Source organism: Emydura macquarii, unplaced genomic scaffold, assembly GCF_026122565.2.
Source record: "Emydura macquarii macquarii isolate MOO-44397 ecotype Brisbane River unplaced genomic scaffold, CSIRO-AGI_Emac_v2 contig_1253, whole genome shotgun sequence".
Classification (NCBI taxonomy): Eukaryota; Metazoa; Chordata; order Testudines; family Chelidae; genus Emydura; species Emydura macquarii.
Window position 1 is genome coordinate 32,875,677 of NW_027131390.1, and position 23,705 is coordinate 32,899,381.

Here is a 23,705-nt window from a genome sequence, read left to right on the forward strand (position 1 = left end):
TCCAAGCATGGAAGTATGGGAAAATTCATAGAGTTCAGAGCAGTGAAAGGAAGGAATCATCTAAGAAAGAGGCATGGGGAAGTGAATGTAAGAGGAAATGAGAATAGAGATGTAGCTAGGGTAAAATTGTTCATGTGGGCTTAGAACATATTATAGAGCATTGAATTTTGAAGAACAAAGGAAAGAGTAAAACACTTGGAGTAGGTTGAACCACAGTGCTATTAGAATGAGGAAGGCCAGGCTGTCACTTTCAGTGACAAATGTTGTGCTGTCCCCTTTTCATGTTTCTCATGTTATCATGTTTTTGGTGGCGGTCTTGAAGCAGCAGCAGGTCATGGAATCATGTAATTCAGTGGGATTCTCAGATTTCCTTAAAAAGTCTCTAGGTTTCATGGTTGCAGAGAAAAGCTTTAAAATACGACCTGAGTGCACTGCCAAGGCTGAAAAAAAAGTAAATATAAAGAACCTAATATTTGTTACATTGGGCGGGGGGAATCATGATTTTTATGAGCCTTACTCATAATTTTGGAACAATTGGGATTGGCAATACTGAAAATGACAAGAGTATGCTGAGAAAGGGAAGGAGTCTGGGACTCTTAAAATATCGATTTCTCCTCCTATCAGAGAAGTTAAAAGGAAAGCTTCTTCTCCTTTTTCTTTTATGCCCCTTTTCCTGGTGAGGGTTGCAGCGGCAGCATGGAGAGTAGGGAGGACCGGACATCCCTTTTTTCTGCAACAGGTTCCAGCTCCTCCTGGAGGATTCCCAGGCATTCCCAGGTCAGCCAGGAGATATAATCCCTCCAACATGTCCTGGATTGGCCTCACTTCCTCCAGTTGGGTGAGCCAGGGGGACATCCTTATCAAGTGCCCAAACCACATCAGCTGACTCCTCTCAATCTGAAGGAATAGCAGCTCTACTCTGAGGATCTCCCAAATAGCTGAGTCTCTCACCCTATCTCAGAGAGTAAACTCAGCCACCCTGCAGAGAAACCTCATTTCTGCCGCTTGTACCCGCAATCTCATTCTTTTGGTCATTACCCAAAATTCATGACCATAGGTGAGGATGGGGATGTAGACTGACCTGTAAACCAAGAACTTTCTCTGAAAACTTAGCTCCTGCTTCACCATGAGTGAGAGTAAAAGGATGCCTGTTCAGGGAAAGTTGACCATTTGTCTGTGTGTGACCTCAGTAAGCAGAAATACTAGTCACAGAAAGTGGGTCAAGAGCTGGAGGTGTTCATCTTCCCAGACAGCATTCAGTCACAATTTTTGCATTTTGGATTTTCTTGGGATATATGTTACTTGCAGGAGTGGGGTGAACCTTAGTAATTTTTGTACTTGGAAGTGCAAAAAAATCCACCTTACTTTCAAAGAAGCTCATCTATTTTTGTTCTCCTTTATCCCATCTCTTTGTGGTAGGCAAGGGTATCTGGACACTGCTGCAGCTGAGCCACATCAGCCTGAAAAGCATGTCAGAGAAGGTTATTAACAGTAGCGCCCTCTGTAGTGGATGCTTTCCAAACATGCAGAACAGTGGCTTCCTCTTTGAGAAAGTCGCAATAATGAAAAAGCCCAGAGCAAGTAAAGAACAAGTTATATTAGAGAAACAGGAATCATGTATGTTTCCAAAAGCACAGACTGTGGCAGTGCTCAATGGCTCCACCGATATGAATCCAACACCAACCTTACTTAGTGAACTCATGTTACTTCAGTCCACGTTATGAATCCAAGCTGTTGCTCCATTGTCTCACATAGCATATTACTATGTCAGGAGGAAAGAACAAGTTGGTAAATAGGAGCATCTTGAGTCTGCAGTGCGAAAGATAAACTTACATTGTTGAAATACAAGCAGTGAAAGGCTGCTTAAAATCAATCATCACAGACAATATCTACTGAACTGAAATCATATACATAAGCATATTACCTATTATGAAATGAATCAATCACTGATAGTGTCCCAACGCTTACTAACTGAGAAATGAACACTGAATGGCACACACCTCAGACTAGGTGAAATAAATGAGACAATTGGTATTGCAGTGTGAATGTGTACAGGTCTGCAAAATGGTTCAATTTAGTTGTATTTGCAAACGCCTTGCAAAGTAGATTAATTCCTTTGCTTATTGAACGGCAGGAGTTGCTAGACTAACTACTGCACCATGGCAATTCTGAGCCCTGACAATGGCCCATAGGGGTCAGTGCAACAGAGCACAAGTTCAGGCAGCCTTCAGAATTGTCCTAGCCTCTCTGTCATGCACCCTATCACAGGTTAACTGGCCCCTTTCAGGGGAGATAGGTCTAATGTCACCTGTGACTAAAAAGCAGCTTCCCAGCTGACTTCATGGGATTAGGTGATTACTTGAAAGAGTACCTGGTCTTTAAAAAGGTCAGCAAGAGCTTAGCTGAGCTGGAGAATTTCAGGGAATAGGTAGACTCATGTAGCAGATCCTGGAGCAGGTAAAAGAACCCAGCCAGTAGGTGATTCCTAGGCAGGTGGCTTAGGGAGTGTGAACACTGCAGAGAGTAGAGATGCTTGAGAGTCCCTGGATCAGGGCACTAGCTGGTATAAGTGAAGGAAAAGACTCTGGAAATTGTAGCCCTTGTTTGGGTAGAGGACCTATTTTATTGGGATATTTTTCCTAAATTGTCTGTTAAACAAATAAATTGTGCCCTGAGGAAAGGGCCTGAATTAGATTCTGGTATGGCATTGGTCTTTCCTGGGCTGGTGAGCTAGCCCCACTAGCTTACACCTCCCACCCCTTTCACATATCATTTTTATTCTTTGTTCCTTTTCATGTGGCTTATCCACTCTGCTGCAACATAGCTTTTCAGTATAGGCTAGAACAAACGATTGGCATTAGGCAGTGAGATTCCTCCCACCTTTCTCTAGAGTCATGAGAATCTCATGGGTTTCTACACTAAGTTTGAAGGCTAAATTACATTACTATTTTCATACTCATTGAGGAAATAAGTTAGTGCATTTCTTTTGCCTTCCAGTTTTTCAGGTTATAGACTTATGAGATCTGATAGATAAGATCCAGTAGGAATCCTTATTAAAGATAAACAGTTGAACCTTGTAGAATCAATAAATGGATTTGGAAGAGGTAAAAAGAATGCTCCTAATTTCACAAGAGGCTGAGAGATCCCTTGTGCAAGTTACATAGACAAGCTATTTAGCCCAAGAAAACAGATCAGATAAAACTGCTTGATGAAATGGGTTGTGATCAGAGGGATGGAGATTGGATGGAGATTATCGGGGTCCCCTGATTTAGTCCCATTAAGATGTTTGAGTTTGACTTCCACTTTGGATGTGGTAATTTCTACCTTCACATCCTCATTCCCATTAGCCACCCTGCCATTATCTCTAAGATCTTTATTAGCCTTATTCAAAAAAGAAGCAAAGTATTTGTTGGGCCATGCCTAGAAATCTTTAATCACCACCATATCGTCAGTGGTTAGTGGTCCTACTGCTTCTTTCACTGTTTCTTTTTATTTAGATGGCTATAGAACCTTTTACTTTTAATTTTAATTCTCTTTACAAGGTCCAACTCTGCTTGGCTTTTGGCAGTTCTCACATTATCCCTACACTTTCTGACCTCCAAGAGGTAGCTTTCCTTGCTGATACATCCCATATTCCATTTCTTTTACGCTTTCTGCTTTTCTTCATCACCTGTTTGAGATGATCATTCAGGTTGTTCTGCAACCCTTCCCTATGATTTTTTTCCAGTTGCATGCTTCAGATAGTTTCTGCACCTTTGACTTAAAGTAATTCCAGGCTTCCTCAACATTCAAATCGTTGAGTTCTTAAGGCCAATCCACTTCCCTAACTAATTCCCTTAATTTTTTAAAGGTAGTCCTTTTGAAATCAAGGAACCTAGTTTCAGATCTATTTTTATTTATACTTCCATTTAGTTTAAACTGAATTAGCTCATGATCATTCAAATCAGATTTGTCCCCTACAACCAGTTCTTCTATGAGGTCCTCATAGAATACGAAATCTAAAATAGCATCTTCTTTTGTTGGTTCAGCAACTATTTGGTCAAGAAATCTGTCATCTATCACATCCAGGAAAAACTGGGCTTACTATTATTCATAGCACTTGTCCTCCTATCTATAGCTCGGAAGTTAAAATCTCCCATAACCACACAATTCCCAGTTGTATTTATTTCATTAAAACCATTAAAGAGGCCTCTATCCATATCCAAATTGGATCCTGGGGGGTCTGTAGTGTACTCCAAGCACTAGCGCAGGGGAACCATTAATAGCTTTCTTCCTCAAAGTGATTTTGGCCCAAACAGCCAAAATGTCATATCCATTCCATCCCATCACTTCATCATTAATATACTATGCTACTCCACCACCTTTGGCTTTATTTCTGTCTTTCCTGAACAGCACATACCTTTCAAACCCTGTACTCCAATCATGACTACTATTCCACTGGGTTGCTGTTATCCCTATAATATTTGGTTTCACTTCCTGCACCAGTAGTTCTAGTTCCTCCATTTTGTGAAACAGGCTCCTTGCATCGGTGTACAAAAATTTTAATTGTTGCTGCTTGGCTTCGCCCACTTTTCACATCTCGCAAACACATCCCACTATAAAGTGCACGGATCAGAGCGGGAATAGATAAGGCCAGTCTCTTCATCCCAGTTTCTGTTTTACGGATGGGAAACCAATGGCAAGGTCTTCCTTTCCCCTAGTGTGGGGGGGAATTGGAGACAGCAGTTTCTCCCTCTTTTCTTCTCTGGAGGGAACATGGAACTAGCATGGGGACAGATGTGCCTGTGGAAAAAAAGGAGGCAGATAAGGGATTCCATAATTTGGACAGTTTTCTGCCAGTTTTCTGCCATGGCTGCTGAGGAGTCTTCGACCAAGCTTAACACCAACTCCTGAGTAGTTCATACTTGAAAATTCACTTCAAATCCTACCTGAGTCCTTATTTCACCAACTAGGGGAGAGGGAGAGGGAAGGGAAGGATGAGGGAGCTGAGCCTTAGGAACAGAAGAGTGAGAGCCCTTCCTCTGTTTGACAAGGAGGGACTGAACTTTGTAAGCAGAAAGCTTTGAATCCAAGGCTCCATGTAAGGGGACTTCTTTGATGTGAATATTTCTCATAGTTCTGCCCTATTGGTTCCAAAGCAGAATCTAACTTGGGTCAGGATAACTCATGTCACTTTATATTTTCCTGTTTCCCAAAATTTCTCATTCATAGTTAATGCTATAATGTCATTTTTAAATTATATTTTGTAAACACACAGCAAAATTGAAACATACAGGAAGAACAGGCAAAGTCCACACAAAAAAACTTCATTTTAATTCACTGAGGAATTGACAATGGGTGGAGAGCTTTGAAGACAATATCAAATGTTTCATTGTGGTTCAATGCTTTCTTCACCTGGAGAATGGAATAGAAGAAATAAAAGATAAAGAAAGAGCTATTTCTTTAATAGCTAGAACTAATTTTCTTTGTGCCTGCTAATTCAAAATAGCAGTACCTGCTTTGATTAGTGAGCCCCGATCCCAGAATGAATTCCTGCATGGGGATCCATGCAAGAATATAGGTGGCTAGTGAAAATACTCTGCAGGAGGTGGGGGCTGAGCAGGGTGTAGCTGCAAGTGGGCCTGTGTGGGCCACCCAATTAACACCCAGGCCCACCCAATCTGAGAACCAGGCACAATGCTTAAAGTGTGGGGGAGGAGGGCATAGGACACTAATAAATAACACAGGTGTGTGAAGGAGTCCCTGGTGCATAGGATCCTGCTTCTACCAGTCTCTGCTTTGCACTGGTCCCCAGATGGGCTCTGGCAGATGGTTTGGGAGCCCAGGAGCTCCCACCCAGTTTGCAACACCACTCAAATTTGGCCAGCTGCCCCTGTACTGTGCCAGCAGGGAAAGGGCTCACACTGCTGAATAGATAGGAGGCTGAGCTATTCACTTGGCACCTATGAGCAGGTGTGTGCCCACCCAGAATTCATTACAGATCAGGCCCTTAGGTCAAAGTGTTTTATTCAAGGAAACACTAAGATAGTGGTTTCACATTTCCACCAAAACACAACAGTGGACCAGATCCTGGTCCCATTGACGTAAGAATGAATTTTGACATTGACACCAATGGGACCAATATTCAGCATGGCATTTGTGGATGTGAACAGATTTATAAATCAAGTTCAGCACTATAATTTGGTGGATACCGGTAAATAACACTGATGTGTGAAGGAATCCTGTACTGTCACTATAACAGAACAGAAATCTAGTTTGAAATGCAGGCCCAGATCATGTCAGATTAAACTTCATGTGGAGGGAGGTATGTGTGGTAGATGCCTTAGACCAGTGTTTCTCAACCTGGGGGTTTAGAGGGGTCGCAAGTGCAGAGCTGGTATTGGGGGTGGCAAGAAAGGCAATTGCCTGGAGCCACAGGGGCGCCATGAAACTAAGTTACATGCCTCAGCCCCGTGGGGGTGGGACTCAGGCTTCAGGGGTACAGTAGTTTGGAAAGGTTAAGAACCACTGCCTTAGACCAAACATTTTCCTGCATGTAGTAACTCATAAATATCAATCAGGGTTAAATAACCACACTTGTTAGTTTATTATTAATATAGATATTATCACTAGAAGTATTTGTTGTGTTTTGAAAGTAGGTAAAGGTCATGTACTGTGCAAGTGTTTTTAATTAGTTAAAACAGTATAAATGAAAAATGTCTCCTTCTTATACCTTTCATTAATCTGGGTTTATATTTTTACAAACACCGAGCATCAGAAAAACAAGATGCCCACTAATATTATATTATAAATTCTCTCAGTATTTCTTCTGTTTTTATTGCTTCCTTACTTGGTTTGACATTTTCATGTGAGTAAAATACAGTACCACCATCAAGTTGTTCTCACTCATTTTTACAAAGGAAAAGTCATTTAATAAACATAATGAAAAGGTAAAAGAAAATGCTGGAAGTCAAGCCACAGCTGGAATGGGTTTGGCTGTTTTCTCTTTCACTTTGGTTAAAACTGCATGCATTGGTGAGTTAGAAGAAAATGATGTTGCTGTTTTGCTAGCATGTATGGCAAATGCTTAGTTATTCTATTATTTCCCTCTCACAATTTGATTCTGTAGTCCTTACTCAAATAAAATGAAGCAAATATACAGTATTTTAGAAGTTGTGGAGTCTTAAATTTATCTGTTTCTTGACCTCAGATACATTTTGAAGTTAATGTTTTTTTGCCTGAAAGAAGACAACAGACCTCAGTCCTCACTGACATTCTATCTGCTCCATGCTGTGTTGAAGAGCAGTGAACATATGATTAGTGATGGCTAACCATTAAAAGTTAGGGACCAAATTCTTACAGCACCACACTGATTTAACCTAGGTTGCATAGATTAAATTGAGAGTCTATTTGGCCTCAGAAGTTAATTCTTCCTACTTTTGTAGCAGTGCTTTCTTTGCCTTCCCTTTTTAATATTCACTAAATCTGGTATCTATCTTGAATACTCAGATGCTACAGTGGTAGGCATGAGAGAAAGACCAAAAAAACAGTATATAGTGTAGATGATGATGCTTCTTTGAATGATGTCGCTGTGGATGCTCCACTTCAGGTATTGGTGTGTTCCAGTATCTTTGATCAGAAAATTTCGGCTGCAGTGTCCTTCTGGGTTGTGCATGTGTGATAGTTATCACGCAGCACCATTGGCACCTCATCTCTCTCACATGTGCGAGCTGACCCCTTCAGATCCTTCTCATCCATTCCTGGCCTGCGACGGAGCTCCATAACAGTGTCCAAGCATTTGACATACCTAGAGAAAACAATTAAAATAATTAGAACTAAAATAAGTAGTTTACTCAAAATTTTATTTTTGTAGTTAGTTACTTAAACTACAAATATGTACATATTGTATATATATTAAATATATATATATATATATTTCCTATTCCCCTGTTTGGGAACAGTCAACAATGCCTGGTTCTCCAGGTTTTAAAAGATGTGGCTCCCTGCTGAGATGTTCTGCCTGTCTCAGATGATCATTTCTTTGTATCTGTTGCCTTGGGAAGTCACATGTCCCTCAAAAGTGCACTCACTATACTAATCTGAAGGCTAAAGCAAGATGAGATAGAGACCTCTGCCTGAAACATATCTTGATGGAGAAATCCCTCTGAGTGGCCGCCAACCCAGGACAACAGACTCCCTCTACAGGAGAATCCCTGGGAACATTACCTTCTTCTAAAGACAAAGCTCATTTCCCTAGAAAATCGAGGAAAATACCCATGACCTCGCCACAGAAAGAGCTGCCTAAAAAGAAATGATCTCCTGCCAGGTCACTGTCCTTGGTGACAACCACTTCTTGGGTGAGCATATTTGAGGCACTGGGTGCCTCTGGCACCGTCCACACCAGGACTGCTGCCAAGACCCATCAAAAGGAAAAGGAGTCAAAACACAATCCTGACTCCTCCTCTATGGCACTGTGATAATGCCAGTGAAAACTATGGCACTGAGGCCTTCACCAGTGGCTATGGCCCCACCACCTATGCCGACAACTTCCTTGGCACTGACAGACACAGCACCACCCACATCGAATAAACCAGGGTGTAAGACACTGGCACCGCCCATGGTACCATGCAAATCATTTTCATCAGCACCAATGGCACCAAAACCCAAGATACCACAACAACTATTACACCATGAAGAAGTTGTGGTATCCTCGGTGCCAGACTTGCTGCTCTTTGGTACCAATGGCTCCCTAGAGCATACGGCACTGGAACATCCAACCTGACCCATCCTTCCACCATTCTTGAGTGATGAGGATGATGACCAAGAAGAGAGTGCCTTCTCCTCACATCACTCCTCACCGATCAAAAACAAACCAATATTGGGATATATGAAATCAAGAATCTAATGCAGCCGAGAGGTACAACCATAGTATAGTCAACCATGACTATGCCCACCTATGCCCTTTCCCATGCAATGGCCATCCTGGGACCCAATGGGCAGCATACAGAGCACAGTATAGTTGACCACCAATCCTGCTTTGGGTGAAATAAGATAGTCACCATCATCTCCCATCCTGGAGACCACTGAAGCCTACAAGGAAATGGGGGATGAGAGGGAAGAGGGCACAGAGCAGAACATGAGGCCACCTGCTCACAACTCATCAGCAGCAGAAGATGAGTTCATAATGCCCCCACCTGCCACTACAGCCAACAATTTCAACTAGTTCCAAGAACTGTTTAAAAGGATATCACAGAGTCAGGAGATCTCTCTGGAAAAAGTGTCAGAAAATGAACACAAACTTCTACAAATTCTCTAGACCTCCTCCACCTCCAAAACCACCCTACCCATAAACACCAGATAGGAAATACTATGTACCAGCCAAGGTCATGGACTTCCTTTTTTTCTCTCATATCCTCGCCCAATTTCCTGTTGGTGGAAGCCACAAACCACAGTGGCAAACAACCCCAATACAGATCCACTCCACAGGACAAGGAGTGGAAGAGACTTAACTTATTCAGACGAAAAGTCTACTCGTCCACAACCTTACAGTTCTGAATAGCAAATTACAGTGTACTACTGCCGAGGAACAACTTGCCACCCAAACGGCATTACAAGCATTCCTTGATGTAGCAGACAAAGTAGCAAGAACCACAGCACAGCCATCGTAATGCGCAGGGCATCCTGGTTACAATAGTAAGAAATCCCAAAAGACCTGCAACTAAAGATGGAAGATCTCCCATGTGATAGGGAAAAACTCTTCTCTGCTAAAATCGATGAGATTCTGCACTCTCTGAGGGATTCCTGGGAGACACTTCATACCCTCAGGATTTATACACCTGCACCCAAACACAGACAATACCAACCCTATCAACACGGCAAAGACACCTCATTTACACATCAGCAAAGACAATTTGACTCTCAGAGACAAAGACAGAAGCCCCAACGACGTAGACATCTTAAAAACAGTTATCCACATCATAACCTACATAGGCCAAACAGCAATTTTGAACATTTGGTCAACGGTCTGAACGACCTTCCACACCTTACAGCACAAATACCAACCAGGTCTTTGGCCATTGATTATGCCCATTTTACCACATCTGCGCATCTGGGCATCAATCACCTCGGACAAATAGGCCCGGAGGAGTGGGCGGGCCTGGGTCTCTATCACCTCCCCTTTCCACGGGGCCACGCCGGAGGGACAATCCCCCCCGAGAAGACGGGGTAACGGGTGATGCCCTGGCCCACTACAAGAGACAAAAGAGTGAGACCCACTAGGGCAAAGCTGGCCGTTTGCCACATAGCCCATCTCTATTTAATGCTGCATGGAACTGTTTCTGTAACATATGGTATGAATTTCCCCATAAGTCTTCAAATATGGACAGAACATATTTCAGAGGTTTAGTGTATAATGAATTTTCTGGCAAACCTTATCTAAAACTCTTGATTGAAGCAGACCTGTGTAATTGTGTTCCTTTTTGGGGGATATTTTCTAGAAAGACATCACTTCCTACAGCATGATGGTACACACATGCCTACCTTTTTAAAAAGAGGTGATTTGTGTATGATTGTTTGCAACTACCCAAGTACAGTTTTGAAATATTATCCTAATATGTCTCTAGCAGTTAACAAGGACAAATGGATACTTCCATCATGACCCCCAAAGGTGTCCCTGAATTACAAAGACCCAGATTCAAAAGTTTAGTAAATTTTATTAAAAGTTTACAAACTTTAAAGTTTGTAAAGTTTAAAAACGTTGAAATCTGTGATAGTCAGGTCCATCTCTAATCCCTGTAGGCTATATATTATATCATTTTTAAATCATTACCACTAACAATGAACAAATCTTGAAAAAGAGTTGGTTTAGTTTTAAAAAATACACACTGAAGCCGTTTGTGCAAATTGTGCTGGCAATCTCATAGGAACAGGCTCTTTTGTGAGATTTCTGATAGTTCCAGTTTCTGTGTTGGAATATTGTGAGAATTGTTTCTCTCATTGTATTTTGACAGTTCCTGTCCCAGGTAAAACCAATTAGTTTAGAATATATGTGTGCATACAGTAAAGCAAGATTTAGTTCTTGTTTTGCTGTAAGTTTATGATGAAGATCTGCGTGAGTTCTTTTCTCTTGTTTTGCCTCACTTAATCTGGATTTATTCAACACTATTCTGCATATGGGAGGATTTAAAGAAACGGGGTTCTTTCCTGACTTTCATCACTCTGGTAAAAGACCACTCATTGGGATAATTGGATTGGTAGTAGTGAGTTTCCTTGTGCACTTCATGGATTCTTTGGCTTTTCTTTGCCTGTTTATTGGAAGCTTTGCTTGGGGCAGGATTTTTAATATAGGAATCCCTAGCTGAGTTTAGCTGCTTCTGGAGGCTCCCTGACCTCTGCTGGAAGGAGGAGCAGGAGAGTAAGAGACATTTTCCATCTGAAAAGTTTCCTAACCAAAGCTCATCTGCTGCTGGAGACTCCGGATCCCACTCTGACCCCTAGTTTTATTGTATAGAATTTTAGCTGGGAGAATTCTCTTTTAAACTGGTTTGCATTGCCATTGCCTAATACCCAAACAGGCCAGCTGCGGGTTTCATTCCCCTTTTGTGGATAATGGTGTAAAGAGGTAAGGTGTCTGATAAAACCAACTTAGAGAGGTTGATGATGATAGTTAGAGGATAGCTGGTGTCTGTAGAAAATCATAGCAGTGTTCCAAGAAGCTAAAACTCTGTTTGATCAAAAAAAAATGTTTAACATAACTAGAAAGATCTATTCAAAAGCTCAAACACCCATTTAAAGACATCTGAATTTAAAGACATCTGTAAACCCCAAACTGTTCACAATAGTACAAAGTACTGGTGGAGGAGGTTCTGACCCCATTTGGCTTTTATGGACAAATTATAATTGCTGAAACGTTTGAATTGCACCTGCAAAAGAATTCATTATACATAGTTTTAAAAAAAATACTGCTAAAGAATCCTGCTGTGAAATCCCATGGAACAGAATGAATGGGGAGTACAAGAACAGTTACTTTTTCAGAGCTAAAGCATGACAGACTCTTCACTATAACACTAGTGGTAAAAGGAGCCACTTTTCAAGGATCTAAAACTAACTACGGCAGAAAGGGAGTGTTCCAATAATGAAAGTAGAAGCTGTATCATCTGATGGTGGCTTTCTACACAGTCAAGTTGCAACTGACCTACGAAGATAGTCAATATATTTTTTCTCCCATTAACCATACCCAGATCGTTTTGTCATAGAAAACATAAGCTATTAGCAGGGGAGACTCTGAGGACTAAATTTTAGCATTCTTGAGGTTTTTTTCCTGCCTTGATAAACTTCGCCTGTTGTGGAATTTTTGTGTATGTGTGTCATGTAGGTTTCAGTGTTTCCTCCTGTTATTGAACCACTACATAGACATTTTTTGGCATTGCAAAGTAATACAATATGTGAACCTAGTCAATGTCATGCATTATCCTTGATTTAGGCAACCAGAGTGCACAGTCTACACAGGCTTGGTTTGGCCAGTTATGAATGTCCCCCACCCCAGTTTTGCTCGTTACATTGATGTAATGAATACTAGTGGGTGAACTGCTAAGGGAACAGACACGGAGTTTGGGTATTAAATTTCAAGACCTATATTCTGCAACACTTCCTGATTTATTTGTTGAGAATCTTTACCTGCCTCTGCCATCAGCAAAAGAACTTATCAGTTTCAACAACCATCACTAAGCAGCAAATATCCTCAATGAGAAGGATATCTGTTTGTTAATTCAGTGTTAGTGTGAGCTGTGAGGTGCCATCCTGACATCTCTGGAGACTTAGGACCTATGTCATCTGGCAGGTACAAAACAGTACCTGGCAGTGCAAGCTTTTACCATTCTTCTGCTTCCTGTGTGTCTCAACCAGCTTCAAAGAGCAAGAGCGATAGTTCAATCTCCATAGCCCATTCACTCCATAGACCCTCTGTTGGGACTTCTATCAAGGGTTTTGGAATACATTTTTCTGGACCTAGTCTTTCCCAACCGTTGATCATTATACAGTAGTTGCCGGACTACATTCTCTGGTATGATTATAATTGCCTTTGTTTTAACACTTCCTGTTTCTCTGCAGCAAACTCTGAAATATGACCTTCTATTTGTGAATATTCTGGGAAAAGAGAGAGAGAGAGAAAGAGAGAGAGAGCATACATGCTGTGTACTGTATCAGCTTATGTCATTAGCGACCCTTTTGTGTCCTTAAATAGCCTTGTGGCATGTTTGCCACACTACTGAGTTTTTAAAGAATCCATTATTGATTATTGCTTATCCTGATCTCTCTTGGTATTTTAGTCATTAATATGACCTTCTTTAGCATTGTCTGCATTCTATAATTTTTTTCTTAATATACTCATTTAATGCATTTTCATAATTTATTTTCTGCTAATGTTTTTATATTATAATAAGATGATATATTTGCCTTAATCACTCTGTCAGTGTCCTCATCAATCTTTATCAACACACATACAGCAGGTTGTTTTTGTATGTCATACTTTTTGCTAATTGGAAAACATAAGCTTTGTTTGTTAGGTGTGTTTTTGTTTCCTTTGTATTACCCTCTACATCTCCTCTGTTTCTTCTGACCCCCCTCCTCCACCATCACCACATCTGATTTTCATATTTATCAAAGTTTGTCATTCCAAAGGTAAATGTTTTTGTCTTATCTACTTTTGCCTTTCACATTTGTCATAACATTGTCAAGCTTGCATCGTTATTTAAAAAAAAATCTTTAAATGTTATGCACGTGGATCTGCTCATAAATATTCACAAATCATCACCAGAAAAAATCACCTCCACAACCTAGGAAAATATGTCAACTGAAACATTAGCAGTATGTTTAATCAGCAGTACAACTGGTGCTCCTATGAATAACAGTAACACAAGGTCTTAGGCTGAAAGATAAATACTGCACTTGCAGACTACTTTTAAACAATGCAAAACTTAGCAAATTAGGGGCATCTAATTAAATTTAGGGCCAGTATTAACAGATGGGCTGAGTAAAAACTGCTGGGAAATTATATCCATGCAAAAGGGCTTAATAATTACTCATCTGAATATTATGTAAGACATCAACTATGCAAGGCTGATGAGACTGCTGACTTCTGCAGTTAATTGTATATTTTGAACATAGCCAAGACCCAGAGTGTACAGTCCTTCCATATGAATTAACTACTCGGTACCAAAATGACCATAACAAGAGAAGAGGAGGTAGTCTTCCACGTTAAATATCTTGCTTTGACTATAAATGATGACTAACGTGGAAACCATTATGGTGCATTTAAGATCTCCCAGGATTGGTAATGTTGCCTTCACATGCATGTCATGGCCAATCAGTATGATCACTGGTACATAAGTGCTTCAAAACACTGCTAATCCTATTCTCACTTTAACACAGATTTCCATAAACCAAAGCCAGTTCTATAAACCACCCACTAATTAAAGATTCAACTCAGACTACTTCCGTGTCTGCATCATCGATTTGACCTAATTTGTTCCTCAGAGTGACAGACTACTTCCTGGAGAATGTCAGCCCTCCAGAGATGAAATTTCTTAGTAATGTATGTTTTGTGAGAAAAGAGCAGGCAATCAACAGATCCCAAATAAGTGTTTTGGGATTTTTTCCCCCCCTGAATATGCTTTAGGGATTCAGACCAATACAGATTCCTAAATTGACCTAAAAAAAGATACATGTACATAATAGACTTTGATACCGTTTCTACTTTGAAACAAGCAGACACATTTTAACCAGCAGGATTAGGAGATCTAGAATCAAGGATCCATCTTTTTTCATTGATATCAGAGGCACATTCATAGTCTGAGAATGGCTTTAAACATCCAGTTGCTGAAAAATCATAAATTATTGAAATAACATCCCCATATTGGACTTAAGAATTTTGTCTTCATATGATATAGTCCTGATATTCTTTTTTTAAAATTGCTACACAAAGAAAAATGATGATCATATTATGTCATGTAGTATGTGGAAGAATGGCTTAATTTACAAGATCAGTCTTGACTTCAGCCTAAGAAGTCTTTTTGTGCCTACCAATCAGGATGCACATTACCATGTTTTATCCAACACCAGAAAGCCTGCCAGGGCTCACCTTAAATTTTTAATGCACATCAATGTTGTTTCATGGGCTTCACCCTTTCTTCATATTGTCCAGAAATCTTTATTCTTGTAGTGTTGTCAGATAGCATTGTTATATCATGTTAATATAATACTGCTGTTTGGGGGTCCAATCCCATGGACTTCAGTGACTACAAGATCGAATCCTCCATGAGGATTTCTCCTTGTAGTCTTTTAATTTAGTGTCATTCTTTTGAAATACAGTAAAAATAATTGAAATATTGAAGGAAAAGGTAATCAGGGCCAGGAGTTCATGTATGTTAATGTAATACAAGTAGCAAAAATAGCCACCAGTTGCTATGGACAATTATTGAAACAGTTCCTTACATGAATCTATGCCTGCATCCTAGTCTGAAATCAGTGCTTAAGAATACTTTGGATCTAATTCTGATCTTGTTTACACCAGTATAATGCCATTGACTTCACTACAGTTACTTCTGATTGACTGATATAAGTGAGATCAAAATCCAGCACTCTGTGCTTTTCTCTGTATTTTGTTGATACATCTGATCACTCCTTTGCTGTGAAATTAATCCAGTCCATGTTAAATACTAAATCTGCATCTTTCAAAGAAGAACAGGGCTGGACTGTATCTCTGGCATCTTACAGTTGCAAGATGCTCCATCCACAACCCTCAACTACCCCTGAGTCCCCAGCTGGAATTTTGACTCCACCAAAATTCCTCCTGAAGACTCATTGCTTGACAGTTACACCACCCTTGGAGTGGGTGTAGCATGTTCCCACTCCACACCTGGCCACCAGAGTTTGATGACTTAGATATTGTAAGCATCAGTATATCCAGTGTGGTCTTTCTTGGGTACTGAGCTTTAATAACATTTCAGTTAATGCTCCAAACTGTTAGCTTGTGAATGTATGGCAACATGAGACAAAAGGCACAATCTTTGTTTTGTATAAACAGGGGTCACAACAGTGTTTTGTGTGAGTAAAATACTAAAGCTTGATGTGGGGATTGGCTAATTTGGAGACACTAAAGGAATACATTGAATAGATGTGAATGACTGCTCACATAGATTTAATAATTTCTGATACAGAGGTTTGCCGTGGTTAATAAAGCTTTTAGCCAAATATATCAAGTATGTTCTTCTTTTGATTATCTCCTAGTAACCCCCAGAGTTAGGAGACATGTTAGAATGTCCAGATATTCCAGTTCATTGGTTTGTCCTTGTTTCTGTGTGACAGGGTCTATTACTTGCATCTTTAAATACTTGATTACATTTTGTAATATTAATTTAAGTTGGTAACCTAACCCAGTCTGATGTAGAAATACAATCTCATTAGGCTGAAGTATGTGTAACTCAGAGGCACACTACATGCGGAACTGAAGTGGGTGGCACTGGCTGGAAAGGAGAGGTGTGGTCAGTGAGGTAAGGGAACTGCTGTACCTCAGTTGCACAGCATGTGGGGGACAGAGGACATAGGGAGTCTTGCCTTCTCCTTTGCATGTCCAGCATAAGGGCCAGGCAGAACTGCAGTCCCTGGGTCCAAGACTGCACAGAGACAGCTTCCTCACAAGTAGCCATTTGGTGGCTGGCAAAAGGAGACAGACATGGGGACTATAATTTCAGAGTCTCCCTCATGCACAGGCCACCACAAAGGGGTGTTAATAGGGGGCTGCGGACTCTGTATCCAGCTAATTTGGAAGGTATTTTTGATGCTGCCTCTGAGGCAATGTGGGCTCTTCACTGCTCCACCTTATGGGATATGCCTAAATGGCATGTTAGAGGCCTAATGTAGACAAATGCAATTTGTGAAGCCAAGCTAAGGGGGTAGGAAAAAGTGGTGCAGAGGTCAGAGCAAAAAAAAATCAATGGTTGTTGCTCATGTACAGTAGTTGCAAAATAGAACTTCAGGTGTGGGATTAAAGTCTAGCACAGGGGTGGGGAACGTGAAACCGTGCCGCCGCTGAATTCCCCCCCCCGCCGCCGAATTCTCCCCCGCCGCCAGGGCCACCATCAGGCCCTTGATAGAAAAAAGGTTCCCCACCCCTGCAAGAGAGACTATATTTGATGTTTTATTATAATTACTGGTATGGAAAGATGGTCTTCAAAAACTATACAATATATCTTTGTCTACAATTTAATAGATTTTAAACAGGCTGAGTTTTAATCTGGATATTTTTCATTTACACCTTTATAAGAATTTACTGATGAAGTATACAGCAGTGTAGACTATGGACAGATTTGTAAAGAAGTTTCTGTTGACCCAGAAAATTACAGTGTAGTGTACAGAAGCCTGATTGATCTGGGTCCATCAAACAGCGCAACTGAGTAGCTTGCATCACTCTTCTGAGAAGAGTGTGCAGAAAGAAATGCATTGTCTTTTCCTGAAAACAGGCATGAAATGAGGTTAAACACAGGAAATAATTATCACTCCACTACATTATCTAATTTTATTCTGTACATTTTGTAATGGGCATGTACATTAAAAGATTTTTTTATAGCATGTTAATGACAGGATTTTTTTTTTTGTGTATATATACACAAGTCAGCTGCTGCTGTTCAGAATGAATGAGCAGAATTTCCAAAAATTACTGAATAGTTAGAGAGTAATCAAGTTACACAGAATCTCAACAAAACAATTAGTTTTATTTGCTTAGAGTCAGAGACTTGATAAAAAAGCCACCAGAAATTAATGTTGATGGTACTGTAGATTTCTTCACTTAAAATGTTAGTTTAACAATATAGCTGGGTGTAAAACTAAGCCAAAGAACATTTTACGGGTCTAATTGGGGAAGCAGCATCAAAATGGATTTTTTCAAACTTGTTAGACGGTGTTTATCACACACAACAGCAGAGACAGTCTACAAGGCATTGATTCTGTCCCACTTTCACTGTGCTAGGATAATCAGTAGTCAATGTTCTAATACAAAGTTTGAAAATAAAACACAAATCATTACATAAACCTTTAGCTACTAAAATTATTCTTAATGATGTGGCTAGAGTTCCTGTTAGAGTGAGAACTTTTGCCAAAATTGATTGGTTTCTACTCTGTATCCAAAGTGATATATCTGCTTACAAAATGTTTCCAAATATAGAAAAATAGGAAAGTAGGAATGCCATTCAGGATTAGATTTGTGACCATGTAGTAGTTAGTATCCTAATTAGTAGTATCAGCTGCTTCAGAGAAAAGTGTAAGAAACACTCAGAAGGGGCAATTTTGGAATAACCTGACTACAGGGAAATTTTCTTCCCAAACCCAAGCAGCTATAGGCTGTTTTATGCCCCAAAGCATGAAGATTTATATTCTGTTTAATGTAATTTATCCAAGAAAATGTCTAATCTTTCTGAACTTTACTTAGTTGTTGTTATATTTTGTGTCAGTGAGTTCCGGAGATTAGTTGTGTGCCATGAAAATCCCTTTTTCAGTTTTTAATTCATTGTCTTTCAATTTAATTTGATGTTCCCTTTTTGTTATGAGAGAATGAGGGAGAACAGGAGCATCCTATTGACATTCCTCATGTCATTCATTGTTTTAAATATTCCTAACCATGTTATTCATCTCTGCTCTAAACTAAATAGACCCAGGTTGTCCATTCTCTGATATGGAAGTCTCTCCATACTTATTCTGGCTGCCCATCTTTGAACCCCTCCTAGTTTTGCTATCGTTTTGAGCTGAGCTGAATAGAACTGAGACATTCAGGGTGTGCCAGAAATTTATATGTTGGTTTTTCCCCCACCATTTTCTCTCCTATGTCTTATTTATTCCAATATTTTGTTTGCTTTTTTGGACCACGACTACAGACTGAGCAATTTGTCCAGTGAATTTCAACAATGATGCCCAAGTCCTTTTTCTGAGTGGTTACAGTTAATTTAGAACTCAGTAATACATATGGGTAATTCAAATTACTGTATTTGCATTTATGAACAGTGAATTTCACCTGACATCATGCTGCCTACTTGAATGTCTTTTTCAGGTCCCTCCTGAAATTCCTCAATCATCCTTAGTTTTGACTAACACAGTTTTGTGTCACCTGCAAATTTTGTCACTTCACTTTCAATCCTCACAAAAACTCCATTTTGTGTCATATTGAAAATTGACCATTTATTCCTACTATCTGTCATAGTCAGTTTCTAATCCCTAACAATACTTTACCTCTCACCTATGACTATTTAAGTTCTTTAACAGCTTTTTGTGAGGGACTGTGGCCTTTCAAAAAGCTTTTGACAAATAAATTAGATATACTGGTTTTCTTTCATTCACTGTTTTGAAGATTTCTATTGAATTGGAGAATCATATGTCTCTGAAAATCTTTAGAGAAGCTGTGCTGGCTTGTCCCTATTATATAAAACACCTAGAAGAACATACTGTCTTATCATTTCAACCAATTCATCCAGTACTAATGTAAGATTCACTGATCAACCCAGGTGTCTTTTTTAAAGATAGGCATAACATTTTCAGTCCTTTAGTAGAATGGTTGATTTGAATGATACATACTTTTGTTAGTGGCTTGGCTACTTCATTATTGAGTTCTGTAGGCACTTAAAGAAGTATCCAACCCCCTAAAAATATACAATCTATTTCTAGTGACCTGTTGCTTTTTTATGTAGCAGTTTGTTCCAATATCCTTCTTTTGGCAAGTCAAGCTTCTAAGTGTCTCATCTTTATTATCTGTAAACTGAAGACCTGGGTTTGGTACAGTATTTCCCCAACATCTGTGGTGAGGATAGATGTAAAGTAATTTTTTGCTTCTCTGAAATGTCCTTACTTGTTTCTTGTATTCTCAGGTGCCCAATGGTCTCTTGGATTCTGTCTCCACTCAATGCTTCTGATATTCTTAAATAATTTCTTGTTCTTTTTATAGTCCTTGGCTAATTGCTCTCTAATTTCAATTGTGTTTTCAACCTGCTGTCACAGTGCGAGGTGTCTCTTTAAGGGTAGGCCTGGGCTGCCACATCCCTCTTCCAATTTCTGTTCCTAAAAGACTGGGACTTGGTGGGTCTTCAGAAGATCATGTGGCTGCAAGATGGAAGCAAACAAAACCTGCTGGGGCCAGGTAATTGATGAGCTGTCTATTACTCAAAATAGAGACAGAGATTCAGAGTGTCTGGGAGTCTTCCAGTGGTAGCTGTGGGAAGACCGGAGGTATGGAAAGAACTTGAGGAGGAAGCCTAGAAGGCTTCCAAACAAGGAATTGTGGGAAGTGGCTCTGAGAAACAGTGAGGCAGGGCAATTTGGAGCTTGCAGGCAGAGTGCTGCCCAGGAGATAGGGTCTCAGAGCTGGAATCCAGAATGAAGCCAGGCCGAGCACTCCCTTCTCTGTTCTGAAATTTGAGGAGAAGGATTTGGACAAGTAGTTGAGTCCTGGGGAATGCAAAGGAGTAATACCCAGAGAGAAATGAAGATTGACAGGCTCTGAAGAGGCTGTGATCCAGGAAGAAGCTGGATAATAGGGCTTTGCTTTTAATTTAGTTAGGACTCTTAATAGCCTGATTGAAACCCTAACCTCCAAATTGCTAATGAACCACCTCAAATTGCCTACTGTCTCAGTGTGAGGCAAAACTGGGGCACTGAGATCAAGGGAACCTGAGGCAGTCGATGCATCTTACAGAGCTGGGTAAGCAACTGTCATTTCTCATAGCATACACTCCTTTTTCCTGGCTTCATTTGGCTGGATTTTCATTTATATAACAGAGTCTCTGGCTATCCTGGGCTATATTTGGTTTTCAAAACCACTGCCCATTTTGGGAATGGTTGTTTGGAGGAGCAGCACAGAGGGGTGTATCTATAGGTGTTCTGATTGACCTAGGTGGAATTTTTGGGGGTCTTTGAGAGAGTCTGAGGGGCTCTACCTGGTCCCAAATACTGCTGAGCTCTGCTGACTTGTGCAGAACCTGGTGATAGTGGGGCAGGGTAGCCCTCACCTTGTACCCAATCCCTTTGGGGAAATATAGTACTAATTGCAAGTCTCAACTTTCACAGTCTTTGTGCTTCCTACTGCCCTGATCAGTCCCTTTTGGTTATGGAGATGATAATGCTCCTTGCATTCCCTCCCCCATGTGGAAAACTATTAAGGCCAGCAGTAATCTGTCCTTACATATCAACATTTGAGTCTTTTAAGAAATTGCCATGCTAGAGAGAAGGATAGCATCAGGAGTAATCCTTACATCACCGGAGAGCTTGTAACTTACCTTTTTAAATATGCTTCCAGTCACACATTATATATTCCTTAATAAAACACAAACCCTTCATTGCTGTTGATTCATTAGGAAGCCTCCCTTACCAACATATTTCTAGCCTGACTATTTATGACTTAAATGTAGAGTATGCAGCTTAGTGCACACAACTGGAAGGGGATATTGTAATTGTGTACTGCATCTTTATAGGCTGAGGTAGCCTTGACTGTTATAGCAGCAGCTGCCATTTTGTGTTTAAATATGTAGATGCAGCGTGTTAAAGGAATTTGCTCCGATTTATCCAAATAATCTTTCAATCCAGCCTGAACTTTTCCTCACGCCTCCATCATATTAGACAAAATGCCTTGGAAATATTACTAGACATCTAAGATCCCGAGGACTTATGCAATTATGTGATACCTTGACCTCTAGCTCCTGGGATTCTTTTCAAGATGCTAAGGCTGGACCTACCTTTGTGGGGGTTCATCTCTTCTATTAGTTTCTGTTTATGCCCTCCAACTCCAGAGCCTCTAGAGCAAGGGATGTGAATTTCTACTGCTTTTTACTTCTACCAGTCACCATATTACTTCAGGAAGTGTTGATTCCAGCTTTCCCAAGCAGCAGCAGTTTTGTTGTTCCCTAAAGGGTTGTTTCCAACTCTCACCACTTTATTTTGAATCTTGTGCTGTCTGGTGTTTTTCTTAAAGCAGTCAAGTGATCACAAGAGAATGTCACTATTCATTTTTAAAAAGAAGTTTCTAGCCTTTATACTTGAGGAGGAAAAGCTTGAAAACTTGAACTCTAAAGACTCAAAAGCCAGAAGGCAAATAAGAACCCCAGATTTTTTTGTTAACTTCATTTTTAAGATAATCTCATGTACTTTGAGCAGCTGAGGCTAGCAATACTGGTGTAATTTGTCCCAATGACTAAGACTGATCCATTTCCATGCTCTGACCTTGGCATAGTTCGGAGCAGCAGCACTAGGGCTGCTTGACTGCAGGCTTAAGAAGGCAGTGCTATGTCTCGTTACACTTGTTTTATATTTGGAAACTTTTTTGCACCTGTAAAGGCTGGAAACCTGAGTATTCTTGTATTGTATGAAAACTTTGAAGGTGCGCTCTTTCCTAGAATATGGAGATTATTAAATCTTAATTATTTCATTTTGTAATTCCCTGTACTATGTGTTGGAATTTCTATGTTGAGGTTTATGTAAAATTGTGTGTGTATAAAAATCCTGAAAATTACAATAAAAAGAACTCGAAATTACAAAATAAGGCCCCAATCCTGCAAAGACTCAAGAATATGCATAACTTTAAGTATTGTGAGTCATTCCATTGATATGAATGGGGCTCCTCACCGTGCATAAAGTGAAGCATATATCTATGCAGGATTGGGGCCTAAAACAACTGGCTGCTCTAGGTAAAATGTAGCTCAGGTGATTAACACTGATTATTTTTTGAAAGGCAAAATTAATTATTTTTACTCTACAACAACCCATTTTGCCACATTTTAGGTGAAACAGATTTAAAATGTGTGGTAAGAGTCTACAGAAAATTAAGCTGATAATGTAAATGCTAACAGAGCTGTAATCATGTCCCCTACAATCTGAATTATTCTGCAGATATTCAAAATAGGAACTTTTAAATTTCTTTATGACTTAGTATTCTCAATACAGAGGATCTTGATGAAAAGAATCAATTAGGCTCAGAAAAGCTAGAATTCATAAATATCATCAGTAAATAAATTGTTGTTGTGTTAAGTAAAACCTGCTGATTTAAAACAGTTGATAAATCCTATCGCTAGTCTATGGCATGTTCTCTGGAAAAACTCCCAGATTTTATTTCATGAATAATGCATGAATATCTTTTTATGTGATTTGAGATGACTGGTTGCAGTGTGTCTGAATATTTCAGTTGTTTGATGCTGATTTGCTCTCCATTGAGAACTCCCTAACCAGTGCCTTATAAGGTAGAGAAGCATTACTGGATTCAGCTCTGAGAGTTAATGCAGCACGTTTCCATCACATTAGACAGCATCAATGACGAAAGCAATATTTAATTTCCCAGGTACAGTCAACTCAAAATCAAAGAGGTGAAGTGATGAGATCAAGGATGTTTTGAGATGTTAGTGTAGTTATTACTGTCAACCACCTTGTCAAATAGAGATAATCCATTCTGCTCAGCTTCCAAGATATGATGCTGTTTTTACTATCGGCAAATTTCAGGTGTCAAGACACTATTTAATTCTTCCCACTTGGATAATATTCTATCCTTCCTAGTTTCTCTAGTACCAAAATTTAATATTTTATTCATTCAGTCTCTCCACTGTAAGTGTAAAAAATTGTATGCAATTATAAAATATGTTGCATACATATTCTTAATGTTAATAATAGAGACTTTTTCAGGGATTTACATTTACATGGACATTTTA

The 23,705-nt window shown here is 39.8% G+C and overlaps 1 long non-coding RNA gene across 1 annotated transcript in view; it reads left to right on the forward strand.

The window, feature by feature from the left end:
- Positions 1 to 20,104: 20,104 nt before the first annotated feature.
- Positions 20,105 to 23,705, forward strand: part of LOC137153998 (uncharacterized) — an 86,492-nt gene continuing 82,891 nt past the window's right edge. Inside the window, exon 1 of the long non-coding RNA XR_010920015.1 lies at positions 20,105 to 20,155. This is a non-coding gene — a long non-coding RNA (uncharacterized lncRNA). The remainder of the gene's footprint in view (positions 20,156 to 23,705) is intronic.